The sequence below is a fragment of the Esox lucius genome, chromosome 20 (genome assembly GCF_011004845.1).
Source record: "Esox lucius isolate fEsoLuc1 chromosome 20, fEsoLuc1.pri, whole genome shotgun sequence".
Classification (NCBI taxonomy): Eukaryota; Metazoa; Chordata; class Actinopteri; order Esociformes; family Esocidae; genus Esox; species Esox lucius.
The window spans coordinates 9897416-9912274 of NC_047588.1; positions in this window are offsets into that span (position 1 = coordinate 9897416).

Consider the following 14859-nt stretch of genomic DNA (forward strand, 5'->3'; position numbering starts at 1 on the left):
CAAAGACAGACACTGAGGAGGTGGCTGAAGACAGAGACTGAGGAGGAGACTGAAGACAGTGACTGAGGAGGAGACTGAAGACAGAGACTGAGGAGGAGACTGAAGACAGTGACTGAGGAGGTGGCGGCTAGCACGTGTGAGGAGGCAGTAAGGATTAATTCAAACAACCATACAGACATGTGCACACCCTAGAAGTTTTCTCGTTAGCCCACCATGACCAGACAGGTAAACAGCCATCAATGGAAAAAGCCTCACCAAATGCATGGTGCTGTAACAGGAACAGGCTAGCACAGACAAGAAGGTGTGTCATTACCTGGGTGTGCTATGGAGCTGGTCGCTGGTTGTAACCCAGAGTAACACGGTCGTTGGGGTAACATGTTTTCTCCGGCTTGACCCAAGGGCATTTAAGTAGCGACGTTTTACAGCGCGTGTATCTGTGAGATTTCATCTAGAAGTGGGTGAGGCAGAGGGAGGGTGGAGAGGGAGGGTGAGGCAGAGGGAGGGTGGAGAGGGAGGGTGGAGAGGGAGGGTGGAATGGGAGGGAGAGGTGGAGAGGGAGGGTGAGGCAGAGGGAGGGTGGAGAGGAAGGGTGGAGAGGGAGGGTGGAGAGGGAGGGTGAGGCAGAGGGAGGGTGGAGAGGGAGGGTGGAGAGGGAGGGTGGAGTGGGAGGGAGAGGTGGAGAGGGAGGGTGAGGCAGAGGGAGGGTGGAGAGGAAGGGTGAGGCAGAGGGAGGGTGGAGAGGGAGGGTGAGGCAGAGGGAGGGTGGGGCAGAGGGTGAGGCAGAGGGAGGGTGAGGCAGAGGGAGGGTGAGGCAGTGGGAGGGTGAGTCAGTGGGAGGGTGAGTCAGTGGGAGGGTGAGGCAGAGGGAGGGTGGGAGATGAGAGATGTTATTTTTGTTGTGAGCCGGTTCACTCCGAGTTCACCTTACCATGAGATGTCCCCGAGCGTCGGCGATGGCAGCCATACTGCCTCTGTGTGTGTGTGTGTGTGTTTGTGCGTGTTAACTGAGAGCTGTCCCCTAAGTACTCCTGTCTAAGCACGGAGTGGGCATGTGGGATGTGACTATGTGTGTTTGGTGATTCTGTGTCTGTGTGTGTGTGTGTGTGTTTGTGTGTCTGACTGTGTGTGGTGCTTGTCTGTGTGTGTTGGGACCTATATGGGACATTTTACTGGGGCCACTATGTAATAAATCAGTGCTGTTCAGGATAAAGACTAACCTTCTACCCACAGTTATTCTCAGGGTATGTGAGTGGAATAGGGGGCCTGTGTGTGTGTGTGTGTGTGCCAGGGCATTCCAATTATAGGCCTATATGCTGGCCCTGACACCAACAGCCACTGTACTTATACTGTAGCATATCTTTGCATGTGCCTATACATGGTCTCTATATGGAAATGTTTGGACATGTGTCTACACAGTAAGATGAGAGACTTGGGAGGGATATTGAAATAAAGTGACATTATCAAATGTGTGTGCATGTGTTTGCGAGTGTGCTCACGGTCGTTGTCTATTGCCCGGGTGTATGTCATGTGTCCCACACCCCCCTAAAAAATGCTTACCTTATCTATCCATGATCATTCACATGGTTTAACACCTCAACACAATCCACAGACTGGCCTTTACATTTTATTTAGTAATGGTGTTAATCAAACTAATATTTTCACCATCTCTCATAATAAATGAATGACAGTCACTTGAAGTACTGTATAGCTGAAAATACAAGGATTATAATACTTAAAACATTAAACAGGAAGTGAAAGTAAGACCCAGGGGTTAAACTAGGCGGAAGCGAGTGGAAGCAGTGCTCCTGCACATATGGTTGAAATAAGACTTTTTTTTCCTGATGCTGTAACCTATAATTCTGTGATCCACAAAAATAGGAGGCCCAACTTCCCAAATCCCAAATTGACACATGCTTAGATCCAAACCCAGCTCTCTCCACTGCTGTCGAGCCCAAGTCCAGTCTGGAGGACATAGCAGTTCTGCAAAGGACACATTGGTTCCTATGGTTGGGGTTACAAGGGGGGAGAGGCTTTCAGGGGCACGCCCGACGCTCCTCCCTGTCTCTAATTACGGAGGCTGACCTCCCACAGGTCGCCGGAGTAAAGGCCCCTACATGGATCAATATTCATTCTTTTAGATCTGTCATCTGCTTTTGACACTATCGACCACGCTGTCTCTGCTCCCCTTTTCTCCTCCTCCCTGTCTGATTTATTCATTTATTTAGCCCCACCACTCCTTCCCCAGCCCTTCAAACTCACAAACAATCGTGCATGTACGCGCTCACACGCAAACACACGGCGGCGTGCATCTAAGCAAACACGCACGCAACCACACACAAGTTTGTCTGTATGTGAGACGGTTAACCTGGCATTAGCCATGTTTTGACATCGGGGGGGTGGGGGGGGGTTCTCTAGCTCCCCTAAGAGCCAGAACGCCCTCAGCTAAATGCCTCTTCTCTCCAGCGGCGCAACATTGACTTGGGACCTAGGCCTAGCCTCTTTGGCAGCGTTACCGGAGATAAGTACCACATTGCTAATGAACACATAGAGGGCTTGTTCAAGGTTAACCCTTTCATTTAGGGGCCTCCATCGAAGCCAAGCCACTCTGCATGAATAAACACATCATGATAATAAGACCAGCCCATTCAAGGCCCGCCGTTACGCTAGCCTGCCACGGTTCTTGCGGTTTTGCTGCTAGATAGCCCACGTTGCTTTACCTGAGGTTGACCGCTCTCATGTTGCCACTTTCTCCTTCACCAGAATTATGTTGATGTTATTTTTCAAAAGCCAAAAAGCTTTTAAAGGCCTCAGCAATTCTCCATTGTTTCCTGCTTAGCGTGGAGCTTATGGATGCTGATGATACGAAAACGCTTTAACACAATCAGAGATGCAAAGTGTGGGACCAGGCACGATGCGGCGGCTTGTCTCGGAGTACCAGGGCCATGTCAAGGTCACGCTCCTTATGCATGATTAAGAAAGGAGTAGGTAGGGCAGAAGACAACAGACTGAGATTATGAAAGGAGTAGGTAGGGCAGAAGACAACAGACTGAGATTATGAAAGGAGTAGGTAGGGCAGAAGACAACAGACTGAGATTATGAAAGGAGTAGGTAGGGCAGAAGACAACTGACTGAGATTATGAAAGGAGTAGGTAGGGCAGAAGACAACTGACTGAGATTAGGAAAGGAGTAGGTAGGGCAGAAGACAACTGACTGAGATTAGGAAAGGAGTAGGTAGGGCAGAAAACAACTGACTGAGATTAGGAAAGCACGTTTGCAATGTTTGAGTGTGTGAGAGAAAAACGTTTCCACATTGAGTTCCCCTAGGTTTTACCACTCAGTCTTCCACTCTTCTTCTCTGGAGGTTGAATAATAAGCAGGTGGAGATGTCCGCTCAACTCTAGATTGTCCCCTCCTGGTGGGAGGCAGCAGGTGAGCCTCGACATTCACAACCAACAACTTTCTATCCGACGCACACGGCCAGTTCAATCTGTCAGAACATGTATTAAAAAACATACTTTTTTACAGATAGGCTTTTTTATTTGACCTTTAGAGATTCATTCTCTCTTTCACTAAAGAGCCAAAAGCCTCTGAGGATGTGCGGATCAAATTCTGAACCTGTGTTTATTCTCTATATGATCTTGACACACAGCAGGCTAGTTGCAGCTCATCTCTTTAACATTCTCTTAATTATCTGCAGGTGAATTCCTTCATCCTTTCAAGTATCTGCTCTGAGTTGATAAATCTGATAAAAAAAAAAGTTTTCTGATCACTGGACAGCGTAAGGAGACTACAGGAAGGTCTTCATTAAGTCGTGTAGAGATATTATATACAGCAATAGGCAGGGTTATTTCGAGCTTCAATGCATTTAATGTGGATTAACAAAGAGTATAAAACCACAAAAAAAACCATAAATAACTTATTACCCACAAATATTGTCCTGGCTGGGTGAAAATATATGAATTCAGGTAGACATACTGAGCCATACTGAGCGAACAAGCCCCCGTCAATCTCTGATGACGGGCTACGAAGTGGCAGCCCAGAGCTGTATTTCTAGCGTGTGCCAATCATGTGTTGTCAATCAAATTGTGCCTACCTTGTAAATTTGCCTGCAAAGCATACAGTAGGCCATAGGCTATACAATTTATTTGGAATGTTAGTTCAAATAGCCACAGGGGTTTTATTTCCTCCATTATTTTGGTTGTCGCTGTTCAGAGATTTGAGGTGCGTAGCGCTATGAGGTTGGTCAAATCAAAGCAGAGGGCGCAAAAGCTATGAGGTTGATCAAATCAAAGCAGAGGGCGCAAAAGCTATGGGGTTGATCAAATCAAAGCAGAGGGCTCAAAAGCTATGAGGTTGATCAAATCAAAGCAGAGGACGCAACAGCTAAAGGGAGGAATTTAGCAGCAGACACATTTAAAAAAAGACAAGTTGCAACTAGCACACTGAACGTGAGGTGTGTGTTGAGAACACAGTTGCTCTCGAAATGATTCACTCTTGTTGAACTTTTTCACATTTTATTGTGTTAAAACACGATCAGTGGACAAAGCTCCTGATTAAATACATTTTGATTTCATGTTATGAAACGATAAAGGGGGGTGAATAATTTTGAGAGTTTTGGTAAAGACAATTGCATAATTCTGTTCTAAAGGCCAAAGCACGTTGTACAGAAAAGAGATTAAAACACAGTTTATTTAGAAGTAATACACAAGGGACACGTATAACACTTGCTTTTATTATTAACAGTAACATTAGAAAATACCTATTTTAGGTGTTTTAACTTCATTTCAAACTCATGAGAACATTTACGAAGTAATGGTCATATCATCCAAGAATGTAACTACTTAACTTACCATCTAGCAGGAAATGCATTATAGGAGAAGACAGGTTGAAACTAGCCTTTTACACCCAATAATATATTGCAGTATATCATCTTTTTTATTAAGATCCTGCTCCATTGCAATAAGTTCCAACAGGCTTGTTGATATCGAGATATGTTTTTCTTAAGCTTTTTTCTGATTCTTTTCACTCTGCTCGGCCAACCAGGACGTCTTGAACTTAATTCTTACCTGCCAGAAGGAACACACTCTCTGACCTTCGACCTCAGTTGAGCTCACAGGTACCCAATCTGCTTTCTAAGGAGTCATTAGAAACCACATTTGATTACTAACCCCCAAAATCCAAACACCCTCTTCAGTGGCATCACTGAGCCAGCACTATTCAAACTAAACTCCAAAAATGAGGATATGAAGTCAAAGTTAAGCACCATCTTTGCATCTTTGCACAAATCCTGGAACATCCAAAAGAACCTTGACCAAAAATCTAACACAGGACCTACTGATGGCCCAAAGCCGCCTGGGCTCCAAAAAGATCAGGTGGTTTACAAACTGAATCTCTCCACGAGAGAATAACAGCAGTCTATAGACAGCTTACGAGGTAAGGAAGCATTTGTAAATTTTAAAAGTTCCTACCTTTAAAGTCCCACTGAAGCTGTTGCCTAACAAAGCCATGTGTTCAAAGACAGCACTGGAAGCAGATAAAGGTCATAAATAAAACATTTCTACCTCAATCACATATGAGAAGTAATTTGGCCAGCTGCTGTGTGTTGGCTACAAATCCCTATTTCATGAGTAGTTTGCATTTGCAAAGTTTACAACTTTGTGAGGTTGGCAACAGTAGGGAAATGTTTACAATGCAACTTCAAGTCCTTGTTGCAACAGTTTTGGTGAATAAAACATTCTATATACTGTATTTGCTTTAACATCCTTACTGCTTTTTTAACCATTGATATGTTTTAGGACCATAAGAAACATCTGGAATATCTACCAACGGATTGTTGGTATTTTACAGAAAAATACATTTTTCACACAATATATAAATAACATATAGCATATTTATAATTTATAAATAGCCCACACTTTAGACCAGACGAACAAGACAAAACTAAAGATGGTTCATAAGGACAATCAAGTAATGACTGGAATTATTAATCAACTATTTACATATCCTTCATGAATGCAGTATTCAGTGGAGTATTATAAACTGCTACCAATGACTCTAAATAGTTGCTATAGTGAATACCTGATAAAGATCTGAGTCAGTAAAAATAGTGATGCGTGTGTGCCACAAGGTGGGGGAATGGCATCGATACACAATATACTCACCTAAAGGATTATTAGGAACACCATACTAATACTGTGTTTGACCCCCTTTCGCCTTCAGAACTGCCTTAATTCTACGTGGCATTGATTCAACAAGGTGCTGAAAGCATTCTTTAGAAATGCTCCCGTTCCACCACATCCCAAAGTTGCTCTATTGGGTTGAGATCTGGTGACTGTGGGGGCCATTTCAGTACAGTGAACTCATTGTCATGTTCAAGAAACCAATTTGAAATGTTTCGAGCTTTGTGACATGGTGCATTATCCTGCTGGAAGTAGCCATCAGAGGATGGGTACATGGTGGTCATAAAGGGATGGACATGGTCAGAAACAATGCTCAGGTAGGCCGTGGCATTTAAACAATGCCCAATTGGCACTAAGGGGCCTAAAGTGTGCCAAGAAAACATCCCCCACACCATTACACCACCACCACCAGCCTGCACAGTGGTAACAAGGCATGATGGATCCATGTTCTCATTCTGTTTACGTCAAATTCTGACTCTACCATCTGAATGTCTCAACAGAAATCGAGACTTATCAGACCAGGCAACATTCTTCCAGTCTTCAACTGTCCAATTTTGGTGAGCTTGTGCAAATTGTAGCCTCTTTTTCTTATTTGTAGTGGAAATGAGTGGTACCCGGTGGGTGTGTGTGTTGTGGCTTCACAAATGCTTTGCTGCATACCTCGGTTGTAACGAGTGATTATTTCAGTCAAAGTTGCTCTTCTATCAGCTTGAATCAGTTGGCCCATTCTCCTCTGACCTCTAGCATCAACAAGGCATTTTCGTCCACAGGACTTCCGCATACTGGATGTTTTTCCCTTTTCACACCATTCTTTGTAAACCCTAGAAATGGTTGTGCGTGAAAATCCCAGTAACTGAGCAGATTGTGAAATACTCAGACCGGCCCGTCTGGCACCAACAACCATGCCACGCTCAAAATTGCTTAAATCACCTTTCTTTCCCATTCTGACATTCAGTTTGGTGTTCAGGAGATTGTCTTGACCAGGACCACACCCCTAAATACATTGAAGCAACTGCCATGTGATTGGTTGATTAGATAATTGCATTAATGAGGAATTGAACAGGTGTTCCTAATAATCCTTTAGGTGAGTGTATGTGGAATCCATAATGGGATCAATCATCTACCACATTCAGGGTGGGTTGTGTGTGTGTTTTTAACTAATTTAACATGTGACTAACACAGGAAAGTAATAATCATTACATATGAATTAGGGTTAGGGTTCAACAACACAGATTTTTGAAGAGATCCTCTTGAAACTTATCTTGGGTAAATGTTTCATTTTACCTCACTGTTTGTTAAGGTTAGGCTATAGATCCTAGACCTGTATAATTGGGAATCTCTTGAGACAGAAATCTCCAGTCCAATCAGCTGATAAACAACAAACCCCCTCCTCTGTCTCTGTGTATAATTGTACATAGGTCTTGCTGACTGTCTCTCACAACTGTCTCTCGATCTCTCTCAGTTTTTTTTAATTTTTAATTAATTTGCGAAACTTTCTAAAAAAGATTTTATGCTTTGTCATTATGGAGTGTTGTGTGTAGATTGATGAGGAAAAATCTGTTTTGTATTAAGGCTATAACATAATAGTATGTGGAAAGAGTGAAGGGTATACTAGGGTATACCTATACTATTTATATATTTAAGGCTGCCACTCAAGCCATGGACTATATTCCCACACTACTAGTGCCTCTGCTATGCAACTGAGAGGACCATGCCTGCCCTCTACACCAAAGACTGGTAAACAAGATCGTCTAATGGCTAAACAGCTACCAGCATCTATCACTTTTGAACTTTACACTCTACACACAATTGTAATAAAAAAAAAATATATGTATTATGTTTTAAATATATTGTTTAAATATATTAATGCAAAAACTTTTCAGAAAAATAAATGACATCTTGGGTTGTGACTGGTTACAAGTTAAATAAACTACTTAGAAACTCAGAATTTTCTGCATGAGTTCTTAAGATTTTTATTTTTTAAGCAAATCCACAGCACCTCCCAGCTTCTCCCAGGGTCCCTAACCGGGAGGGGAGAGGAAAAGGTCCACCGTGGAGGGCCAGGTGTCAATCACCTCCTCAAATGGGCTTCAGAGACCTTCTGCCAGTCCGGCTACCCCACCCCTCACAAGCCCCCCGCCTCCCTGCCTCTCCACTGCTGATATCTGGGGGAATTTTAAATACATTGACGTGGAGAGAAAAGCCAGGGGGGAGACAGTGAGAAAGAATGACAGAAATAGCAGAAGGATGGAGAGAATGTGCATGAGAGATAACAGGAGAGAAGAAACACAAAGAGAGAAAGAGAGAGAGAGAGCGAAGGGTGAGAGAGAGCTGGAGGGCAAAGTGGAAAAGAAACAAGGTTAAAGCAGTGATCGACAGAACTTCTGTTCCAGTATGTATTCCTTATTTGAAATACATACTAAAACCACTTTAAAGTGTTCAGATGTTTTTTTTTTTTACTGGCCTCAACCAATGCATGTCATAATAAGATGAGGATTGTATTTTGTATTCAAAAAAATACTTGTGTGCAATCCTGGAAGAAATGGGGTTTTGTTCTGGGATGGAACTCATTAGAATAATATTTCTTGGAATGCTTAGCTTTGTTAATTGCTAATTTAGCACATTAGAATGTATGGCTACATGTCCACATTGCATTACAGTTAGTGCAATCAACTTAAGTAGAAAAACAACCACATATCAAAGTAAAAAATACTAATAACTTTCACCATTACTGCAAATGTTGTTTAGGTTAAGGGGTGTTTACTTGCAAATATGTTCTTTATGTTTTATATATGTTAACTATAGACAATACTTTGCAAAATCACTATTAATTGTTAATTTTAATACCATGGTTCTTAAAATATATTGTAATTGCATTTTCTAATTGTTGCCCATCTCTTGGGAGAAGGGGACGCGAAGGAATAGGCCTGGGGGGAACAACACAAATTGCCTGGGCAAAGCGATTAAAATAAAAATATATATATATATATATATATATATATATATATATATATATATATATATATATATATATATACATATATATTTAAATATATTATCATTAACAGAGAGAGGAACATTGGGAGATGCCTAAGAAGAGAGCGAGGTGGATGAAGGGATGAGAGGAGGAGAGGGGCAGTGGCTAGAGAGAGAGGAGTACAAAAATCAATGGACAAACAAGCCAGATTGGTAGGCGATAGAAGCAATAGAAAAAAAACTGGGGGGAAAAAGCATTCAAAGAAATTCTGTTTTGGGGCAAAAGGTGTGTGGGGGGTCAGTAGGGATCACAAAAGTGCCTGCGGGAGCTGACTGGAGGCGGACGGACCACAATGCCCTGCAGCTCGTCGTTAGGCTTGAGTGACCACATCAGGTCTGAGGGCTAGCGCCGGTAAAAACCAGGCAGGTTTAAGCCGTAGGATTACGTCCAGCAATCTCTCCCTCTCTCTGTACCTCCCCATGTAAGTCACACTGTACTAGTGAGTTTTGTGGTCAATCTCTAAAGAGCTGGACAAAAGTATTACTAATAGTCTGGTATAATGTTACAACTGGTAAACCCAAGCACAGGCCCGTGTGCTGCGCAACAAGGTAAACAGGTCAATACTATTGATTTATCTCCCTCTCCCCTTCTCTTTCTCTCTCTCTCTCTCTTCTGTCTGGGCCAGGAACATGTAATGCATTAAAAGCTCCTGTTCTGCATTGCACCGCAATTAGCAAGGAGGTAGGTGTTAGCACTCTCACACACACAAACAGGGCACCAGCGCACATGCGTCCTATTGTGTTCATAAAAACCTTTCACACATATGAATACTAGTTGCATGTCGTCGCATGCCGCCAAAAAAATAAACAGTGGCATAATTGTAGTACGTTATGTAGGTTATGAAAGTAAAGAAGCAACACTGAAGACTGTATTTTGTACAGACTGCTTTGTGAAAATGTGTCTGTAGATTGGTTAACGCCTACAGGCACAAAGGAGCAACAGAAAGGGGATGGGTCCCTTGAATCCAGATCTCATTGTCCTTCTAATGTCAATACAATTCAGCACCGCTGTGGAACTCGCATGGTCAGCAACATTACAGGACTAATTAGCATATCTCCTTTCTTCTGCTGTTTGGTCTGTTTCAACAAGCCTTGGGGGTCTCCATTTCTCACTGTAATTTAAGTCATTCGGGGACTCCCTCCCAGTTCAAAAACCCCTCGGCTGAAGCTTTCACACCAGGGGGACTTTGAAACGGCACATCTCTAGCTTCCGCCCAGTTCCTCCAAAGCATTTCAGGACAGGAGAGGGGAGAAATATGTAAGAAAGGATACAGAAAGGACAGATGGAATACACACAGACAGGATACACACTGCCCACAAGGATACACACTGCCCACAAGGATACACTCTGCCCACAAGGATACACACTGCCCACAAGGATACACACTGCCCACAAGGATACACACTGCCCACAAGGATACACTCTGCCCACAAGGATACACACTGCCCACAAGGATACACTCTGCCCACAAGGATACACACTGCCCACAAGGATACACACTGCCCACAAGGATACACACTGCCCACAAGGATACACACTGCCCACAAAGATACACACTGCCCACAAGGATACACTCTGCCCACAAGGATACACACTGCCCACAAGGATACAGAAAAGGTGCTTTTTGAGACCTTTTTATTACAAAGTTTCAAATATAGCAAGGGTGTGAGGAAAGAGACTGCTTGCTTCTTAACACTTTGGCTTCTTGTTTAAAGCACATTTGTGTGACCACAGTTATTCCGATGGTTGGTTTGGTTTTCTTAAGTTTGCTAGCTAACTCGCTTGTTTGCTACCTACAGTTGTAGCAATGTCAATAAGTTGATCTCTCATCTCATCCGTTTCATCTGAATGTTGCTCAGAAACAGGCCTGGTAAACACGTTTAAATCCATGTGTGCACGATGGACACATTCACTGCCAAGTGTACATACCACCATAGTGGCAGCACCCTGATTACAGCAGTATCTGACACTGGCCACCCTACCCACATGTAAATACAGGGAACAACGGCACCAATGAGACACGGCCACTCAACAGGTGACACCCTATTTGCTCAACTCTCATTACAACATCTGTTCACATGCAGCAATGGGTAATGGGGTTTCAAGGATATGCATACGCACAGTAAGTATAGATATTAAGACATAAGTCACAGTAAAGAACTGATTTATTTACTTTGGCTGTGACGAATATGAGCCCCAATTGTCCTTGGTCGCAAGGTGTGTTAAATCCTTCCTCTCACGCAGCCTAACGTAGTGTGCTTGCACACTTCAAATGTGTCACTTCAAAAAATTAAGGGGGCCAGAAAGTGTGGAGAAAGTGTGGAAAAAGTGTGTAGAAAGGGTGGAGAAATTGTGGAGAAAGGGTGGAGAAAGGGTGGAGAAAGTGTGGAGAAATTGTGGAGAAAGTTTGGAGAAAGGGTGGAGAAAGGGTGGAGAAAGGGTGGAGAGCGCTAATAGTACCTGGTGAATAAGGGAGGGTGTGCAAACTACTGGTTAGTACCAGTATGCCAAGATAAGCAAAACTAATGAAAGCTAGAAAATAAATAATGTGACTGAATTAATCAACCCCCCCACCCCCCTCACACACACAAAAAAAAAATCAACCTGTGCACAACTGGTGACAATGCAGAGGCTTTCCAGTGGAAGTATACAGATAAACCTTCACTCCAGGGTAACTATGGAATGTGTGAGTCTCCCCCTCAATCGTTCACTTTTTCTCTTTGTTTCTGTTTTTCTCCCCTCGCCGGATCTATCATACACACACATCCCAAGGCAAATGAGCGGGCTCTAATCGTTTCGCCGGCTCAGTGCTCATAGGCTCTGTGCTTGTTAAACTGCAGCTCCGGCTCAAAGTGACTGCTGCGCGAAATACTTTGCCTTCCAACCATATGCCGCTTCTGCACGCACGCTTATTTCCAGAGACCAAAATTGCTTCATTTGTCCTGTACGCCAGTGAACAGCACTCCCCTTGACCACTGAGGCACCCAAGCATCCATGAAATCCAAAACAGTCCAAGAGTGTATATACTGTATACATAACATCCATACAGAAGCACACCAGCGCATTCGCACAATGACTTACCTGCAAATACCCATGTCGGAAATGGGTCGCTATGTACTGTCCCAAGCCAGCACCCCAAGCATGTTTGGTTGAACATTCAAATGTTTCATAAAGTGTTCAGAGGTAACAACCATTTCAGGACACCCAAACACACATATGCATGAAAGGCCAATACAAAACAAATCTCAGTGATTAAGTCCTGACTGCTGATGAACGGTGGCCACTGGTTTCCTGTCCATAGTAGCCTGTTCGATCACTTTGGACTTTATCCTTGGCACATGCTGCCTTGCACTGTATTGACCACAGAACAGAGCAGGATCTTCCCTCACTCAGGAAGTGCCCTTATCTGGGACACCGCAGCATTTGTAACACATGGTATCATGCATCAGGTGGGACAGAGGCCTCAGTAGTCATGGATGTTCTCACCTGCAGCAGGAGCCTAAAAGTGAAGCAGGAGGTGTGCTTTCCACCACGGCACATGGCTCGCTATGCTGTCAGGATGGGGTGTGTAAATTAAGTACAGAAAACCAAAGGGAAATGCATGAGCAAAATAATGCATGCTGATACGGCTTTATTTTTCGGGTTATTTTACGATTATGAAAGATTGTTATCACGATTGTTAAAGAATGTATGGAACCAAATTAAACTATTGACATCTGCTTGGCCAGTTTGTGCTGTTTGTTTCGCCACATTATGCGATTAGCCTTGGAGGCTACAACAGCCGATGTTCAAGAGTCATATGTGAGCTTATCTACAATTATGAATGATTGTTGAGGTAAAAAGGGCCAAAATCAACCATTTGTTGAAGAAGCACCGATGAGATCAGAAATGGCAACTTGGTAGACCAGGGAAGACTTCAACAGTGGATGAGCAAAGAATGTTCAGTATAAGAAAATGACAAAGAACTGTCTGTCAGATCAGGAAGCTTCTCCAAGAAGCAGGCTTGGGTGTGTCAGCTGGTTTGGACACCTGATTCAAACCTTAACATCACATAACAGACTGATAGCAAGAGGGAAACCTGGAGTAAACAAGGAACTGGCATATCACCTAATCCAGGAATGATTGTGAAGGGAATGTTGTGTTTTGGGCATACATGATTTCCACTGGAACTGTCTCATCATTGATGAGGTCATTGCTAATGGCAATGTCAACCACCTAAACCAACTTGATATCAAATTGAGAATGTCTTTCACTTTTCAGGCCCTAAAATACAGGAAATGAAGATAGCTGTAGTTGAGCTCGGGCAGAGCATTACCAGGGAAGATAGCCAGCATCTGATGATGTGTATGGGTCACAGACTTCAGGCAATCATTGCATGCAATGGATATGAGACCAAGTACTAAAGATGTCGGCATTATTGTATATCATTTTTGTCCACATACTTTCAGAAGTCTTAAATGGGGGGAGTTTCTCCAAAATGTGCTGTCCTTTCTAATTGGTTCATCAGTCATGAGTGAACACACTCAAATTTAAATAGTTTTACAATCTGCACTGTAACTACACACATATGTTGTTTTCTTTTGACCAGTTTCTGTTACTAAATCTTTATGGTTTGACATCCAGACAGCTAGCGTAGGATGTATTTACAACAGGCCTACTCAAAGTAGCGGAAAAACTTCAGACTATTTTCTAACATCCAATGTTTGATATAAGGTAACAAAATATCACCTTTTGTTTGAGGGTGTATCTACAGCAAATGCACAAGTGTTAATGCCTATTGAGTGAAGGGTACAAAAGTAGGCAAATGTTTATGGTCCAATATAAACGTATGTCTCTACAAACCTTTTTCAGTGCCTTGGAGATATCGTGGCTATATCATTTTTCACTCCAAAAGAGTGCGTAAAAACACGACAGAGACAGAGATGAAATAATAATAGAAATTCTGCAGTGTAGTTAAAAAAAATATATATATCCGAAAACAAAAGTAGGGCAACCACCCACCCACCCAATGAACCTTCCCTCTCGCCCGCTCTCCCACACTCCCTCCCTAAGCCTTGCTGAGTAGCCTTGGTTGTATCTGTGTGTGTATGCCAGGGGGAGAAGCTGTGTCCATGGCCGTGTCACAGATCAGGCCTTCCTGCCAGATCAGGGCCTGTCAGCCGTGCGGCGCGCCCCAGCCCAGGCCTCCCGAACCCGCCCCCTCCACCCCTCCTCGTCCGTCCCTGTCCCGGCATCCCGCTACCCCTTCCTTACCCCGGCCGCGGCCCAGCGGCCTCAAACAAGCGCCGCACTTATCATCCAGAAAAATAATTGGAAGCTGCCGGCTGCAATATGCCGCCTCTTCCCTCCGTCCATCTGGGTCGCTTCACCAGTGTCAGCTCCCATTAGGCCTAACGCTTGCCTAGCCGGGGCAGAACACGAGAAAGAGGGAGAGAGACAGGGAGAGGAAGAGAGAGAGGGGATACTATCTCTGCCTGTCTGCCTCTCTGGTCCACTGGAGCCATGCTATGGAGGGAGGGAGAGTGGGCTGGGATCTCCCCTCGGGAGGAGAGGGGGAGCGGGGGGAGGTCTGGCTTCTTGCCTGAGCATCAGCAAGTTGTCCCTGTCATGTCACGGGGGCGTCTGAGCGTCTCATGTGGCCGA